Genomic DNA, 18,152 nt, shown 5'->3' on the forward strand with positions numbered 1-18,152 from the left:
CAGGGGGAAAGAAAGACAGACGCCTGCAGACCTGCTTCACCGCCTGTGAAGCGACTCCCCTGCAGGTGGGGAGCCCAGGGCTCGAACTGGGATCCTTGCACTTTGCGCCACGTGCATTTAACCTGCTGCGCCACTGCCCGATTCTTGTATTTACTTATTATTTACTTTTTGGCAGTGAAGACTTTTCTCAGGGCTATGTTCATATTCATTACCACTGTGTTGTCTCCTGGCCTTAATTTTTTCATTTAGAGCTGGGTGGGGACAGGCGGGAGAGAAACTCATGAAATTCCATTGGTGCTATCCTTCATATCAGGACTGAAGCTTTATTAGTGCTCTGTGCATAAGAAGCTGTGTACTGTACTGGGTAAGCTATCTCCTAGCCTCTCCACTACATGTGTGAAAGAGGAAAGAGAGGTGGCATGTTGCCAATACTGTTCTGCTTTGGCATATGCGGAACTCATGAGAGACACAGACCTCCCTCCTTCCTTCTTTCCTTCCTGTTTATCTATCTTTGCTACTTTTTCTTATGGTCCTGTTCTCTTGTCCTTTTTTTTTTTTTTAATTTTATTTTCCCTTTTGTTGAGCTTGTTGTCATTTTATTGTTATTGTAGTTATTGTTGTTATTGATGTCATTGTTGTTAGATAGTGTCTGGTTGCGTCATGGGGGAGAGAGAAGAGACCTGAGCAGAGCGGGAACACAAATCTTTATTCACACAGGCACCCCAGAAATGGGCGAGAGCAGGGTGGTTTAGGCCACGTGGAGCTAGCAAAATGGCCGCCTCCCACTATGCCTAACAGCCCTTCTCTGGGTCACTGAAGAGAGGAAAAAAAGCAAGAGAGAGAAAGGTGGAAGCAAGAGGGCTTTTATGGGAGAAATTCCATAAGTGGCAAGTCGGACAGGATTGGCTAGAAAAGGGGGTGGAGAAAACAAGACACTCTGGGAAGGTAGAAAGCTTCCATAGGAATTGTTGCTAGGGTTTCAACTTTCGTGGAAATGGGCGATACCCTGAGGGGCAATGTAGTGAATATCTGTAAATAAAACTTGCATGGAAATATAATGTTTTGTGGTCCCTGCCAATATTCTACCACATTTGCACAATATCCCAATAAGATAGGACAGAGAGAAATGGAGAGAGGATGGGAAGACAGAGAGGGGGAGAGAAAGATAGACACCTGCAGACCTGCTTCACCGATTGTGAAACAACTCCCCTGCAGGTGGGGAGCCTGAGGCTCAAAGCATGATCCTTTCTCTCGTCCTTGCACTTTGCACCACGTGTGCTTATTAACCTGCTGTTCTACTGCCCAACTCCCCTTCTCGTCCTTTCTAAGTCATGCCTACACCTATTACTATTTCCAAATATCTTCTTTTTTCCTCTTTTCTCTTAGTGTCCTGATGGGTTGAATTTCAGAGTTCTCTGATCATTTTGCCCTAACATTTCTCCTCCTATGGTAGTATGGACCAAACTTTATTACAGGGCATAGAAGTTGTGAGTTCTGCCTTCTGTAATCATTCTCTGCTGGACATGGACATTCGTAGGTTAATTTATACTCCCAGCTATTCTGTCTTTCCCAGTAGGGTAATACTCTGGAGAGCCTCACATGATTTTTATTTAGTAATAAAACAAACAAAAAACTCAATAGAATTTGTGCTAATGGTATACAGTTGATAATTCTAGGTTTTTCTGTAGTTATAGTGTGTACTTCATTAAAAATAAGTAATAACATGACTAGATATCTGACATAAGCCAAATGTACCTCATGTTTACTTATTTAAACATCTGTCGTGTTGTCCAATTTCTATAAATATATGCTCTAACTCCTCTACTGAACCAGTTACACATCCAAAGAATGCAGTCAGGCGGAGGAAATTTTAATCTCTTCATTTTCTATTCATTTAGTTGCTTAACTCCAATTTTTAAAATCTTTCAGTTTTGTCTTACTTCAGAGAGATCAAGTGGTGTAAAGTTTACCAGTAATAAAAAAAGCTATTGTGCATTGTGATACTCGGAGTAGTTTGTATTTTTGATTGGATTACTTTCCCTCCAGAAATCTTTAGATTATTAATATTAGAAATCACTAGCAAATTTCATACTTATTAAAGTCATTTTCTCTCCTAGCAAATAAAAGAAATGAAAAAAACTTAAAAAAAAAGTTGTGAATATAGCTTCTGTAAACATCTTTTGATGTGAACTTAAGTTTGCACTTCATTGGGATAACTTTCAAGGAGTGCAGTTGCTGGATCATATGGTAAGAATATGTTTTTTGGGTAAGAAACTGCTAAGCTCTTGCCTCACATGGCTGTACCATTTGTTATCCCTTTTAGTGATGAATGCAGAATACATACTGCTCTGCATTTTTGCAATACTGATTTTATCTTGTCATTGCTTCAGAGCTTAGCTATCTCAATAGGTGTGTAGTGGTATCTTTTTATATAACATCTAGCATCATCAGATGCTTAAATCTCATCTAGGTGTTTTTGGTGCATTGTCTGTTCGGCTCTTTTGCCCATTTTTGAATGTGTTTCTCTACTGTTGAGTTTTTAGTAAAAGTTCTTTATCAGATATGATATATGCTGATATTTTCTGTTTGTGGTTTTGCTTATTCTCGATCTTTTTTCTCGGAGGAAACTTTAATCTAGTAGTCTAATTTATTACTCCTCTCATCCTCTCACCTCTGGGTTGTAATACCTTCAGTTTTGTATCTGAAAAAGTAATTTCCACACCTAATGTCACCTAGATTTCCTAGTATTTTCTTAACCTGCTTTGCTACTGCCCAACTCTCAATTTCCTGGTATTTTCCAAGATTTTCAATTTTTTGCACTTTAAATCAAGAACTGTGCAGATTTTTTGCATATGGCAAATGAGGCATCCAGCATCATTTATTGAGAAGATTTCTTTTTTCCCCCCTTTTTTATCACTTTTTTTCCTTTTTCAAAGATCAATTAACTATATTTCTGGGCTTTTTATACTATTTTACTTATATATTTGTCTATCCTTTAGCCAGTGTTCTTATTTAGTAGGGGATTTATAATAAGTTGAATATTGTCAATCTCTCACTTTGGTCTTCTCTGTTTATTGGCTGCTTTAAGTCTTTTGTCTATATAAAGTTTAGAACCACCTTGTGATATATACACAGTAACTCATTGGGATTTTGATTAGCCTATTGTTGAATCAAGTTGAGAAGAACACAACTTTGACAATGCTATCTCCCTATTCATGAATATGGAGTAGTTCTTAGATTTCATTTTCCTTACATACATGGTATTTATAGTATTTTAAATTTACACTCAAATATTTAATTTTCTGGTGCTGATATAGTTATAAGTGCTTTGATTTCATATTCCACTTGATTTATTGGTAGTATATAGGAAGGTGATTGACTTTTGTATATTAGTCCTGTGTTTTGCAACCTTACTGTAATTATTTACTGCTCTAAGAAGCTATTCTTGGGCAGGGGGTAGATAGTATAATGGTTACAAAGAGACTTTCATGCTCGAGAGTCTAAAGTCCCAAGTTCAATCCCTTGTACCACCATAAGCCATTGCTGAACAGTGTTCTGGTTAAAAACAGAAAAGGGGGGGGGCAAGAAAATAAGTTTTTCTTGTCTTTTTTTTCCCCTCAGATTCATACATAGGCAGTCATGTCCTCTATGAATAGTCAATCCTGTTTTAACTAACATTTTATTTATTTATTTACTTACTTTAAGTTGAGATGGATAGACCCGAACACTGCTTAGCCCTTACATATGCAGTACCAGGGATAGAACCTGAGGACTCACTCAGGTTTGTAAGTTTTGTGCTCTTAATTACTGAGCTTCCTTTCTCACTAATACTTTTTCCTCCAGAATTCAGTTTTTCTGCATTATCATGGCTACAAATCAGTTTCTCTTTCTTTATTTTTTTTTTAAATCATACCATTATAGACTCATTTTTATGTTGTCTATACTTAGTTATTCTTTTTGTTAAAATTATTGCCAATTTATGCACATAGACAACAGAATTTTGGGTATCAAGATGCTGTGTTATAATGGATAGTCTCTGAAAATTATTTCCCCCTTTTCCGTACACATGAATCATAATAATAACAGGATGGTGAAGCATTTGATGTAGTTACATTACAGTTTTATAGTTTCTGTATCAGTTGATCATTTCTGATACACAAATCTATTTATCCTTTAACTTCCCACCTCAGGTTTGGTGTACTGCACCAAAGCAAAGGACTCCAGGGTCAGAGGGGCAGGGGGAAGAGGTTGTGGGTCGTGGTGCATAATGGTGGAAAGGGATCAAAGAAACTAAACTTGGTGTAAGAGTGTTTTGCAGACCACTATTACAGGGAGAAGAGAAATTGTACTATGTGCCTATTCTGTAATCTGTTAACCCTCAAATAAAGAAAGCTAAGAAAAAAAGAGAGAAAGAAGTGAACTATGTATTCATCTTGGACTCAATGCATACTCAACATCAGAAAATGAAGAGATTTTAACTATTTATAATTAAGGACTGTAAACAAAGACAGTAATTCAATATTTTTTTTTTGTGATTTAATAATGATCAACCAGCTTGTTGGACAAGAGGGGTACGATTCCACATAATTCCCACCACCAGAGTTTTGTATCCCACCTCCTATATTGGAAGTTGCCTATTCTTTATCCCTCTGGGAGATATGGACCAAAATTCTTGATAAGGTGGAAGGTCTGGCTTCTTTAATCACTTCTCCACTGAATAAGGACATTGGCAGGTTGATCTATTACCCCTAGCCTGTCTCTGTTTTTCCCTAGTGGAGTAGGGCTCTGGGGTGGTGAGGTTCCAGGAAGCATTGGTGAGGTGATTTGCCCAGGGAAGTCAGAATGGCATCATGGTAGCCTCTGCAACTTGGTTGCTGAAAACAGTAAGATATAAAGCAAGACAAGTTGTTTAATAATCAATCAGGAATCTAAAGGTAAGAATAGAGCAGATGGAACTAGGGGTCTTCATGTGCGAAGAAGCTAGGAAGTCTATTTTAGGTATATTCCAGGGGGCCCAGACTTTAGTAATTTTTGCCTCAACCCAATAGCTAACATGCAGGTGGGCTAAAAGTATTGTCTGGGAAGATGGTGTTAAGAGTTGAAAATAGAACTAGAAAGCTGGATCAGGGCAGAGAGTAACTCCCAAACATGAGGAGAGTATGTAAATACAATTAACTGTTTACCTCATCTATCTGACTTAGGTCCCATATCTATTCATATTTAACCCCTGCATCCTTGTCCGTCTCAGCTCACAGTCCATGATCATAACAAGGGATATTCTAGGCTACACTCATTTCAAGACCAGTCTTCCTCTAGTGGCAGAATATGTTGACCCAGCCTCTCTTCAGAAAGTTGGAGGTAATCCTTACCCTTGCTGTTCTACATTGAGGGCAAAGTCTCTAGATGCCCACAAGAGGACTTATAATGATGTTCCTGATGGAAATGACCGGTAATGGTGGAGAGAAGGATCTGCTAGAGGTTTAGGCTCATCATTTCTGTGTGGGAATGCAAGGATTCCCTGACTAGAGCCCCAAATGATGGGGTGGCCTGGTAGTGACCAAAAAGGTCATCACTAAAGTGTGCTGGTCTCTTGCCCATATCCAGCTTTTGTAGTCCTTATTTTATCTAACAAGGTTAGACTTAAGAGTGACTGAGGGAAGTGAAGTAGGGGGTAGGAGATAAGGGTATCTGGGCCTAAGTAGAAAATATTTGATTAAGTACTTTATGGTGTCCTTTTGTTAGGTCTTTCCACTTGCTTGCTGTACTTACTGAGTCTAAGTCTACTCACTGCAGAGTACTGCACACTTATACCTTAAGGTTTATATTTTCCCCTAACTTATGAATATAAGTGAACATGTACCCTGTCTCTTGGGCCCTTGACTTTATCTAGTTTCTGTAACTTTGTTAGGGGGTATGCCAGCTGAAATGGAACTAGGGAGTCCATGAGCTAGGAATGGTCTCACCAAAGTATTAGGGCTGGAGGGTTGACATCTCAACCCTGGCGTTTCTGAACAAAGTCCAGATGAAACATGTCAAGGTGGCACTGGTTACATTGATTTGGTTGAGGTCAGCAGATGTAATATTAAATGGTAGGGATAAGGATAAGCATGAAGAAAAATAAGCAAAGCCCCAGCGGCTCTAGGACTAGGAGAAAGGAGTATTTTAATAGAGAATGAGGAAGTTGTCTTGCTGTCTTAGAGTTTAAGAATGTAATAGATTATTACTATTCTAACTAAAGTATTTGGGAGCATGGTTTACTTTAAATATCCCATGGGTAGGATTTACTGTATTATACAAGGCCTTACCATGACTTATGTCATTTAATGCTGTTTACAAAAATGAGTGTATTTTAGATAATTATTTTAAAGTATATTTATTCTTATAAATAAGTATATTTTAGATACAACAGTTGCCTCTGGTCTCCCTGGTTTAGGATTATAGGTGATTTAATATTTCAAAAAAAAGTTATTGGGGGACAGGTGTTGCACCTGGTTGAGTGTACATGTCGCAGTGCGCAAGGACCAGGGTTTGAACCCCCTAGTCCCCACCTGCAGGGGGAAGCTTTGAAAGTGGTGAAGCAGGGCTGCAGGTATCTCTGTCTCTATCCCTTCTCTACCACCCCCTTCCCTCTCGATTTCTGGCCGTCTCTATCCAATAAATAAAGATAAAGTTTTTTTTTTAAAGTTATTAGGGAGTCGGGTGGTAGCGCAGCAGGTTGGGTGCAGATGGCACAGGGCATAAGCATCCTGGTTCCAGCCCCTGCCTCCTCACCTGCAGGGTAGTTGCTTCACAGGTGGTGAAGCAGGTCTGCAGGCGTCTTTCTCTCCCCCTTTGTGTCTTCCCCTCTCTCCATTTCTCTCTGTTCTATCTAATAACGACGGCATCAGTGGCAACAACAATAATGACTATAACAGCAGTAAAAGAGCAACAAGGGCAACAAAAGGGGAAATAAATAAATAGAAAATTTTTTTAAGTTATTATTAGAAATGTATTAACAATTTAAGCCCAGTGTTAGAATTCAATCAGTTTACAAATCTTGTAAACAGAAGTTGAAAAAGAACAACAGAAAGGGAAACAAAATAGAATTTGACTGGGTTTGGAATATTGCACCAAAGTAAAAGATCTGGTGTGTGTGTGGGGATGGGGGTAGATTTTCAGCTCTGTTATATGGGCATGAGGATAGGGACACAGACCTTTGGTGTTAGGAATGGTGTTAATTTATACTCCTCTTAACTTACAGTATTACAGTATGAGAGGGGAAAACAGATTGAATGTCTTTAGCTCTTTTATATGCATAGATTTCAGTTCTGAGTATATATTCCTTCAATCTAAGCACTTAAATGTTTCAAATTTGAAACCTCAGTCAATATTTATTAAAGCAAACCGTAGCTATCAATTATATGACCCTTTGTTACCTTCATGTAAGTAAATGAAACTTCTGTTTTTCATAACCCACTTACATATATTTAGGTGGCCAAAATTCATCATTACTTTCTAGAAATTTAAAAGTGAGTTCGCTCAGGGTCAAGGAGTAAGGCTCAGTGGTCTTTTAAATCAGGTTCAAGCTCAAGCATGTTAACTGATACTTTTACGTGGACAGATTTCACTTTAGAACTAAGCTAATAGCATATAATTACTTTTATTGGGGTAAATCCACATTACAACACTGCTAGCATATAATTCAGTTAGCAGTAAAGGGAGGTGTGTGCCGCACTAGCTTCATGGGCGGGAGACAGACGACCAGAGACGCATGGCTGAGCTGGGCAGTAGTATCTCTTTATTCATGTGGAACGCAGCACAATCTAAGCTAAGCTATCTCTAAAATATTTATAATCACAATCCTGTCCATATATATATTCGCCAAGTAGGGTGGAAACAGGATGTGACGTAGAGAGGGTGCGTGAAAAGACTGTGGAAATCAGGGTGACTACGAGAGGGGGCGGGGGTGGAGCAAAAAAAACGACATCGAGAACCAGTGGGGATTAAACCAATGCCCTGCAGGCAGGGCGGTGCTTAGTTAACAGTGGTTATGTAAATAGAATACAGTGTTAAGCAGGGGGGATTAAACCAATGAAACAGAAGGGGTTTTAGAAGCAGAATTAGAAGCATACCAATAGGTGTGAAGCGTATGGGCCACTGGAGTCCTGTCTCAAAACGGACATGTGAGATGAGACTGGCTGCTGCCTAGTTTTTCCTGGAAATCCTGTTGATGAATTTGCAAAGAGAGAACAAAGGTCCCTCAGAGAAAGGCCATGGAACAGTCCACATAATTTGTTCTGTTTGGCCTCATTAAATGACCTATATTGCCCTATAACTAAGAGGTATGGATGGTATCAGGACACCTGTGGGATGGTCTCCATTTAGGAGTACTCTTTTTCTCACCCTTATCTCTGCAGTTGTAGGGTGCTGATGTTTTAGAGTAGCTGTGAGCAGCTGTATTACAGTTTTATTGAAGTGGTCCCCTTTTCCTTTTCACTAACTGTGGTGCTTCTTTGAGTGACTTCTATCTTCTCATCAAGTGACATTATTACAGTGAATACATATATAATATTTTGATCTGTCAAGATTATTGTGGTATCTGTATATGAGAAAAGACCTGATTTGTATGCTTATGGTTCTGAGTTTAATTCCTGTGTCATATGAAAGCAATAATGGCAGAACAAATTAGATCCCCATGGATGGTGTAGCAGTGCTCTGCTTGGGCATGTTTCCAATCCCAGTCTCATTAAATAATTAAAAATTTGGCCAGGAAAGTAGCTTAATATAAGCTTATATTCAACACCCTGAGTTTGATCTCTGGCACTACATACAAAACAGGATCACCCTCTTTTGTTAAGGTCACTCTCCCTGTTATCTTCCTTAATCCTCTTTCCAATTTGATCGGAAAAAACACTGTTTTTATGGGTATGCACAATCTACTAGCATAAAGCTTAAACTATAAGGACATCTAGGAAACCACTTTAACCACATTCTTAGATAGCATCAAGTTTTGATTTGGAAGTTATTTATGCTTCCATCATCTTTTTTCTGATCTGGGGAGCTTAATACTTGATGTTGGCATGTTTAAAAGTTTTAAGTATTTCCTATCTTAGGGATGAGGATTTTTTTTTTTTTTTTGCCAAGAGCCAGTTGAATATAACCATCATTCCAGGGCCATATGAAATTATTAACTTAAAAATTAGTACTTGATGTTGCTATGAAAAAAGCTTGACTAATTCAATTTTGTGTCCCGCCTGCACTTGCCTTGGCAGGTCCAGGCTGAATGATTTGTTGGACAGGATACTCCCTACTCCATTTAGATAGCCTCTTCTATGTCAATTGTAAGAAACAAAACTCCGAGCTATAGCAGGTCAAAGCAATATGAATGTATTTTTCCTTCAATCATCTTCATGTAATAGTATTCTTGTATTTCAAAACTTGAAGTTTCTGAGCTATACATTTGTATTTGTATTATCTTTTCACTGTCTCTCTTGCTTATACTATACTTCCCTCTGGGTTTTGTTTTTTTCCAAATTTTAAAAAGAATTTGGCAGTGTTTTATAGACTGTTTCAAGGTTATAACAGTACATCCATATCCCACTATCCCCTGGGTTTCCTGTGTGGTGTATTTGTTGACTGACTGCTTTGTTCCAGATTCTCCAATTGATTTTATTTTCACATTATGCTTTTGTTAATAACATTGTTTTGTGTGAAACTTTTAAAGTCAACAAATAAAACCCAAAACAACAACAGTCAAAATTGGACTAGGGAGGTAGCTCAGTGGTAGAGTGGAGTAGAGTGTTCCTTGTGTTCTGAGTCCCTGGGTTCCAACTCTGGCACCACAAAAGAGTAGAGCTGTATGGATTGTGGAGCAGTTCTTTGCTGTTCTCTGATTGTTTCTTATTCAGTGGAAAATAAAAAGGCAAGATTGCCATGGTTTTTCTAAACTGAATTGCTTATCAAATATTCACCCAGTATGTACATATATGCTATGTATTGAAGCATATCATACATCTAGAAAGATACAGAAAAAAATGATTACAGTAGGTCTTGTCTTTTTAATTAGTACTCCTTAAAATTAAATAACTTACATACTGCTAAAACACACATAGCTGTGTGAGCCCACATAAAAAAGCATCATTAAAGATGCTGTTTCCATATTAGCAGATCCATTTAGTAGAAGCAATACTTTAGTTTCTAGGCTTCATTTTTAAAAGCTTTATTTATTGGGTAGAGACAGAAATCAATAGGGAAGGGGGAGATAGGAAGAGATACCAGCAGACCTGCTTCAAACATTCATGAAGTGTTGGGATCTGCTTGGCCCCGATCTAGGCCCAGCAGACATTCTGCAAACCTGGCTCGAGTTTCGCTGATGGTCACTAACTTCCTCAGAGTGACACAGCATTTCCTGTAGGCCGTGCCTAAATTCACCTCTGCCCTCCAGCTGATGATGCATAAAGAGCATAGGCCCCACTGACCCACTGACGGTGATGCCACCTCACACCACCTCTAACGTACCCTACCTTTCCATCCCTGCCTCTACCCCCTGCCTATAAAAAATGGCCTTTTCCTCAATAAAGGGAGTCACTTCCTTGACAGAACTCCCGACTTGGTGTGGTGTCTTTTCTCAAGTTATCGACACTCTCCCTCCCGCTCAGCCCCCGAAGGGGGGTCCAGCTGGTCCAGATCTCCCCTCCTTGCGACCACCTGTCAGGGAGAACCCTGACAGACTTATCCCCCTTCTGTTTTTGTAATGCCAGGTCGCATAGCTCCTGTCTTAGGTTGTCACCACACCAGTGATCTTACCCATCATTGGATACCATGCCTCTGCTGGCTTCTGGATATTGGCTCCATGACCTGTCTTAGGTTGTCCCAGTCTCTCTGAGATCTTACCCATCATTGGTCTACTGGAGTGCCGGGGAGGGTTCGTAGCCTTCAGGCTCCAGAGTCCTGAGTCGGTGATAGTGGACCTCAACCTGGTGAAGCTGTATTTCCTCGAGCCTTTGCTGGATGAACTGTGCGCTTTTATTGAGCAAGCAAGGCCCCACGGTTAGGAGGAGAAGGGGAGGAAATAGGGTAGCAGGCCATGGAGGCCAGTCCACAGGGGGTTGTCTTAGAACTCTCTCCTCCTTTTCTCTAGATCTTCTTGAAGCTTCTTTATCTTGTCTTGGACGATCCCAGACCGGTTGGCATAGAAACAGCACTTTTCCTGTAAGAACAAACAAAGGCCTCCCTTTTCTGCTGTAAGCACATCTAATCCCCTACGATTTTGCAGGACCACTTCAGCAAGGGAGTCAAGCTGTCTCTGGAGGTCTAGAATGGTACTGGAGACAAGTTGCATGTTGTTTACCAGCTGGAGTGAGAGCTTTTTATAAAAATGGGATGCCATCCCAATACCTGCAGTCCCAGAGGCCACCCTGGCTGTCACACCAAGACCAACTAATAGGGGTATCATGACAATGGCTCTCTTTATGTCGCCCTCCAATGAGGTCAAATGAGGGGATGGGAAGAGGCCCATCCCCAGGGATGATATCAACATCTGGCAAGAGAAAGGCCAGAGCACAACAGCCTGCCCAGTTGGTTGGTAAGAAACTGGGCAAGTCTATTTCTGCAGGTAAAGACCATTCCTGCTGGAGGGCATCCTCCATCACCTGGATTTAAGGTAATCTTGTCATGGCATAAAGAGGGGTGGATCTCTCCCATGTCTATGCAGGAAATGTTGGGTTGGGAGGACATGTGAAGGCAGATCCCTGGATTACCAAGGGGGAGTACCTGGACCTCCACGGGTGGAAATAGAGTGCAGTTGGTCAGGGGGAGAAGGTAGGTTGGGTTAGCTGAGTTGGACTTCTGATCGAATCATGAGCTGAACCCCGAATAGTTGCAAATGAGGGTGAGGAGGGGTAGTGGGTGACCAGTTTTTATACAGAGCCAACAGTCTTGAGCAAGGTTAGGGGAGGTTTGGTTGAGGAGAGCAAAGGTGGTCTCAAGGACCCCCTCAGTCTGAGGATCAAGGGCCAATTCTCCCCATTCCTCAGAGAGGACCAAAGGATGGTGATTTAGCTCAGGATATTGGGAGCTGATGAGCCGCTCAATCATCTGTTCAGTTTCTATTTTTCTAACTCTGTCTTGGACCCCTCCTCCATAGGAAAACCCCATGGGTGCTGTGAGGTCACAACAGAGGGTATCTCCCGGTGCACCATAGCAAGGGAAGGAGGCTATATTTCCTCCCTCTAACCTGGCTGTAGGATTAAGGACGTTCCGGGTACCTGTCCAAAAGGTCTTATTATCAGACACCTGCGTGCATTGTTGGGCCTGGTCATAGCATGTGGAATGCATAGTCGGGTAGAAGTTGGTGCAAGGGCAAGGCCCCGGGCGCGCATTGATATTGGGAATAATCTTGGGCTTTGTGACACACACCCACCTGGGTGTCTTATGTTGTTCATTTAAAAGATAGGCCGTTTCAGAGGGGCAATCGACAGTTTTGGTTGTGAAACCCTGGGAAAGGGAAGGGGTAGTCTTACTTCTGCCTCCCCCACAATCACAAGGTTTACCCATGATCTTATTGAGGTGGTTCCAGGCTTCTTGAGGGTTACCAAATCCTCCGTCACACATCTTGGGGAGTGTCGTCATCATGATCAACAGGAGGGCCTTCATTTTCTCCTTCTAATTCTGTGGAGGAAGCAGAGGAGGGGGGTCTCAGGGCCAAGAGCTACCCTGGAAAGATCATTGTCATCATCCCCCTGTTGGGGCAAATATTTTATATTTCTGGCCGGTATCCATATTGGTCTTTTTTCATTTTGGGGGAACACACATCCGAATCCTCTACCTGCTGTGAGAAGTGGGTCTGGCCCTCTCCAGGCTCCAGTGAGCGGGTCTTTCCATCGGACCCAGATTGAGCTATATGAGACAGAGGAGGTCCAATGTTTCTGGAAGGGGGATAGCTGAGGGCTTTCTTTTGAAAAATTTAATATATTTAAGGTGAATAATGCCTTTTTTAGTTGGTCATGTGGAGGTAGGGACTCCCCCTTTTGTTTTTGTAATTGAGATTTGAGGGCCTGGTTTTGTCTTTCAACAATTGCCTGTCCTCTGAGGTTGTATGGGATGCCCGTAGTGTGGGAAATTCCCCATGTATGGAGAAACTGTGAAAAGGATTTGCTGACAACGCATGGGCCATTATCAGTTTTAATCTGGTCTGGAAGTCCGAGGGTGACAAAGCACTGAAGCATGTGACTGATAGCATGTTTAGATTTTTCTCCGGAGTGGGCTGATGCCCAGCATGCGCGGGAGAAGGTATCAATTGTCAAAAAGATATATTTAAGTTTTCCAAAAGGAGGATAGTGGGTAATGTCAGTTTGCCACAAATGATTAGGACGGAGCCCCCGGGGGTTACTTCCCATGGTCTGAAGAGGGGGCACCTGTAGAAAGGGCTGACAGGACTTGCAGGTACGCACTATTTTTTTGAGGTCTCTAGTGGGGATATGCGGGAACCTATGGCGGAGGCCTCTCCAGTTGAGATGTGTTAAGAAATGAAACCATGTGGCCTCAGAGATGGTGTGAAATTGTAATGTAGAGGCCAATTGGTCAGCAATGTAGTTTCCTCAGGATAGGAGTCCCGGAAGGCCTTGGTGTCCCCGAAGATGTTGTATGAACAGGGTTTTTTTTTTTCTTTGCTTAAGCAAATTTTGGGTCTGGATCATTAAGGAAGTAATGGGATTGGAGTCAAGCCTGATATGGGCCTCTACCAGATTGGGTAGTAGGTTGACAACATAAAGACTATCAGAAAATAGGTTAAATGGCTCAGGCATGGCATCGAGTGCCATGACAACTGCATACAGTTCTTTGAACTGAGCCGACCCCTCAACAGCATGAACATCTATCTTTATGGGTGTGGGCAGATTGTCTTGTGCGGGGGGGATAACTATGGAAGATCCCGAGCGCCCTCCATCAGTAAAGATGGTGAGATAATCAGGGTCCGGCTGGGAGAGGAAGAGACGGGGAGGCCTCCACTCAAGTCTAGAAAAGGAGCTCATCCATTTGTAAGGGCCATAGTGACAGTCTATATTTCCAAGAAAGCTTTCTAGAGCCAGGGCAATCTGGCCATTGTTCCTCTGTAACCAGAGGAAATCAGTATTTTTGAAGGGGGTGATAAGAGATGAAGGTTCGACCCCAAAGAGTTGGACAGAAAGGTCCCTACCCTTAACAATACAATCAGCTAGTTGGTCGGTCATGGAATAGACTCAGAGGGCCCCTCCCACAGAAAGATGAACCCAATGAACAGGTTCACCGTTTTGACCGAGCAGGGTGGTGGACAATGTTTTTCCAGGGAAAATGTAAAGGATGAGGGGCAGACTGGGGTCGTAGCATTTAAGAACTGCTGAATCAATGGTGGCCTGGACCCTGGCAAGCAGTTCTAGGTGATCAGGCCCCAGGGGTATATTGGAGGAGAGATCACCATCTCTTAGGAGGTCAAAGAGGGGGAGGAGCTCTTCGGTAGTGATGGGAATCCAAGATCTCAACCAAATAATTTTCCCCAACAGCTTTTGCAGCTGAGGGAGGGTATAAGAGCCCTGGATCTGGAGCTGAGGTTTGACCAGGAAGACGGAATCTAAGCATAGTATAGACTCAAGAATCTTAAAAGGGGGTATCTTTTGGATCTTTTCAGGGGCTATCTGGAAATGGTTTTGTTTAAGGATAGAGAGACACTGAGCAGTGAGCTTATGGAGGGTGGCAGGGTTAGGGGCTCCCAGGATGATGTCGTCCATATAAATGTAAAACAGGAGTCTTTTTGGAGGGCAGAAAAAATGGAGCACATATAATATTGGCAGATTGGTGGGCTGTTAGCCATGCCCTGGGGCAGGACAGTCCACTCAAAACGGGAGTCAAGTCCCCCAAAGTTGGTGGAGGGGATAGAGAAGGCAAATTTACTGCAGTCGTCGGGGTGTAGGGGGATGGAGAAAAAACAATCTTTAATATCAATTATGGTCAAATGATATGAACTGGGAATTGCTGGCATCCAGTGTAGCCCTCTTTGAGGGGTCCCAAGGAGGACCATTCTTTCATTAATCTTTCTTAAATCATGGCCTCCATGAGCCATTTGCTTTTTTAATCACAAAGACGGGGGAATTCCAAGGGCTGGTAGAAGTCCTCATATGACCCAGTTCTAGCTGTTGTTGGACCAGTTGTAATTTCTGGGTTGGAAGAGGCCACTGCTCAACCTATATGGGGTCTCCCGGCTTCCACTGAATTTTTGGTACCGGGGGGCGAGCAGTGGCCCTTAGGATTGGGGGTGAAACGGCTCAAAATGGGGATCTCCCCTGTAGTTAGGGAAAATCTTTCCCTGTTCAAAGGACTGTTAATACTCCTCGTCATCTAAGGGGTCATAATAGAATCTCTTGTGGTCTGTTGTAATGAATGCCTCGGCTTCTCCGAGGATGTCCTGGCCCAGGAGATTAGCCATAAGGCCAGAGACCACCAAGGGGTGCACCTCTCCATGATTCCCTTCGTGATCAGCCCAGGGAAGCCAGGTGGAGGTTTCCCATGATGTGGACTGCCCTCCCACTCCCAATAGAGGGGGCCCTGGGGACAACTGCCAAGAAGGGGGAGCCTCCTCCTTTCGGCTCCAGTGTCATTGAGTAACCTGAAGGTTTTTTCTCCTACGGTAAGGGTCATTTTAGGTTTAAGTCTGGGAACCAGGGGGACAGTCCAGTGGGCCCTGACATGACCCCTCCCCTTGTTTAACAGGGCTGGGGACGGCCCCTGAGGGAGTTTAAAGGTTGGCCCTTGAGACTGAATTTAGATTTGCAATCTCGGGCCCAGTGAAAGCCCTTTCTGCATTTGGGGCAGGGTGTGCGAGGCCCCCCCGGTGGATTGGTTGGGGGGGTTCTTGCCTGGTTAGGGCACTCTCGCTTAAAGTGGCCCTCTCTGCCGCAACCAAAGCAAGTGCTCCCTTTTCTAGTTAAAGTTTGTTGGAGGGTATTAACTAGGACTGCTATATCTTCTTTATGGGTTTCTTTAAGGGCCGCCACCAAGGCCCTAGTCTGGTGTGAGGAAGAGCCAACATATCTGGTGGCAATAATCCAACGATCAAGACTCTGTTGGCGTAGCCTGGCACAGGCAAGCTTATGGTCAGCGTTCATGCCGTCCCAAACCAATGATCTGACAAAGTGGTCCCTAAGTTCACCTGCCGGAAATTTTCTTTGCAAGCTCTTCTGGACCTTATCGATAAAGGAGGGGAGGTCCTCACTGGCCTTTTGATTAATGCCTGCTATGGGGGATTCAGTGGGTTCCTCATCAAGCTTTCGCCAGGCTGCGAGGCCCATGGCTCTAATTTGATCTTGATAAGGGGGCAGGATAGCCACCTGTTGGGCACCCGTGGCAAATTGGTCAGAGGTGCCAGAGAGCATGCCAACGGTGATAGGGATGGGGGGTTGGGCGTTTTGATTTCTTTCTCCCTGGACTCTGCATTCTTCGTTAAAATATGCCAGAAATTTAAGAAATGTGGGCCCAGGCAGGACGGCTTTAGCCAATTCTTTCCAATCTCGGGTGATGCAGGCCTGGTGGGCTAGGCCCTCAAGAATAGTATCTGCCCAGGGTGAGCTGTGTCCGTCTTTGGCCACAGCCTTTTTTAGTTCTCTTAATTCTTTGGGGTCCCAGGGATAGCAGGTGGCTGGTCTGTTACCCCCGGGATTAAGATTGACAGGGTAAAGGTGGAGCGTTTTCTCCTAAGCCGCAGGCCCCTCCCGTATAGGGAGGAGGCCCTGAAGGCAAGGGACCAGGAGTGCGGAAAGGGTTAGTGAGCGACTCAGGAGTCGGGGACTTGGAGGAACAGGGCTTAATGTTGGGCCAGGGAGCACAACCAAAGGGGTCTAAAGAGGGGTACAGGGGCTCCGAGGAAGGTGGAGGCAATTTATTGGGTACATCTATCTTTGGGTCAGTCTTAATCTCTGTCTCCTTTTGTGGCCGACTTTCTTTGGTTTCCTTGGGAGGCCTGGGTGGAAATAAGCTTTTTAGAGCTGAGATAGTAAGGAGTACCCTGAGAGGCGGAATCTCTCCTTGGTCAACTTGGGCCCGAGTGATCAATTGTTCTACTCGGTCCCAGGTGTCCCAGTCGAAGAGGTTGGCAACAGGAAGCCAAGGGGCGAACTTAAGTAGGCACCCCCAGGCCTGAAGGGCTTGATTATCAGAAAGAGTCAAGCCTCGACTCTTACGTAAAATACGCAAGGATTCAAGGGAGGGATCTGGCTGCCCACTGGATGAGGTGGAACCCATGATAGGATTAGAAATAAAAAAAGGGTGAAAAAGAACTGGCATCCGATGGATGACAGTCCACTGTGCTTGCCTTGCTAGGCCCCTCGCGGGACCTTAAGGGGTCTTAGCTTAGTAGTAGTCGTATAAGCCCCGACCTGTAGCCGCGAAGGCCATGAGGCTCACAACATGCTCGCACACAATCACAGAGGCAATCATTCAGTCAAAGCAGGGGCAACGACCAGATCGGCCACCGTTACTTGAATATCATAAGTCAGACCTTCAAGACTCACCGGAGAGTAGCCCCGGCCACAGCCCATCAGTTGTTGTGACAAATTCAATTCTTTCATGCGTTGCCAAAGTGAGAAGGGAAACAAAGAGAAGAGGACTGCCCCATAGTTTATGGGGGTACACTCACCAGCAGACCAATTGGCCAGTCAGCGTTCTTCCGTTGAGCGGCCTCACACATCATCAGCTGGAGGGCAGAGGTGAATTTAGGCACGGCCTACAGGAAATGCTGTGTCACTCTGAGGAAGTTAGTGACCATCAGTGAAACTCGAGCTAGGCTTGCAGAATGTCTGCTGGGCCTAGATCGGGGCCAAGCAGACCCCAACAATGAAGCTTTCCCCCTGAAGGTGAGGACTGGGGACTTAACCTTGTGCATTGTAGCATGTTCAGTCAGCCAGCTGTGTCACCACCCAACCCCTTCATTTTTGTGTACAAAAGTTTTGTCACATTCTAATTAGTATATGTATTGTTTAGAATACTGGCAACAAGTGAAGACATTCTTGTTCCAGAAATAGCAAAAATGCAGAAGCTTATTTTTTAAAACATATATATATATTTAATATTTTATTTTATTTATTAATGAGAAAGATAGGAGGAGAGAAAGAATCAGACATCACTCTGGTACATGTGCTGCTATGGAT

At 43.2% G+C, this 18,152-nt stretch overlaps 1 protein-coding gene across 4 annotated transcripts in view; it reads left to right on the top strand.

Annotated features, from left to right (window-relative positions):
• Positions 1 to 18,152, top strand: part of STAG1 (STAG1 cohesin complex component) — a 445,812-nt gene that overhangs the window by 62,638 nt on the left and 365,022 nt on the right. The window lies entirely within an intron of this gene.

Source organism: Erinaceus europaeus, chromosome 1 (assembly GCF_950295315.1).
Source record: "Erinaceus europaeus chromosome 1, mEriEur2.1, whole genome shotgun sequence".
NCBI lineage: Eukaryota > Metazoa > Chordata > Mammalia > Eulipotyphla > Erinaceidae > Erinaceus > Erinaceus europaeus.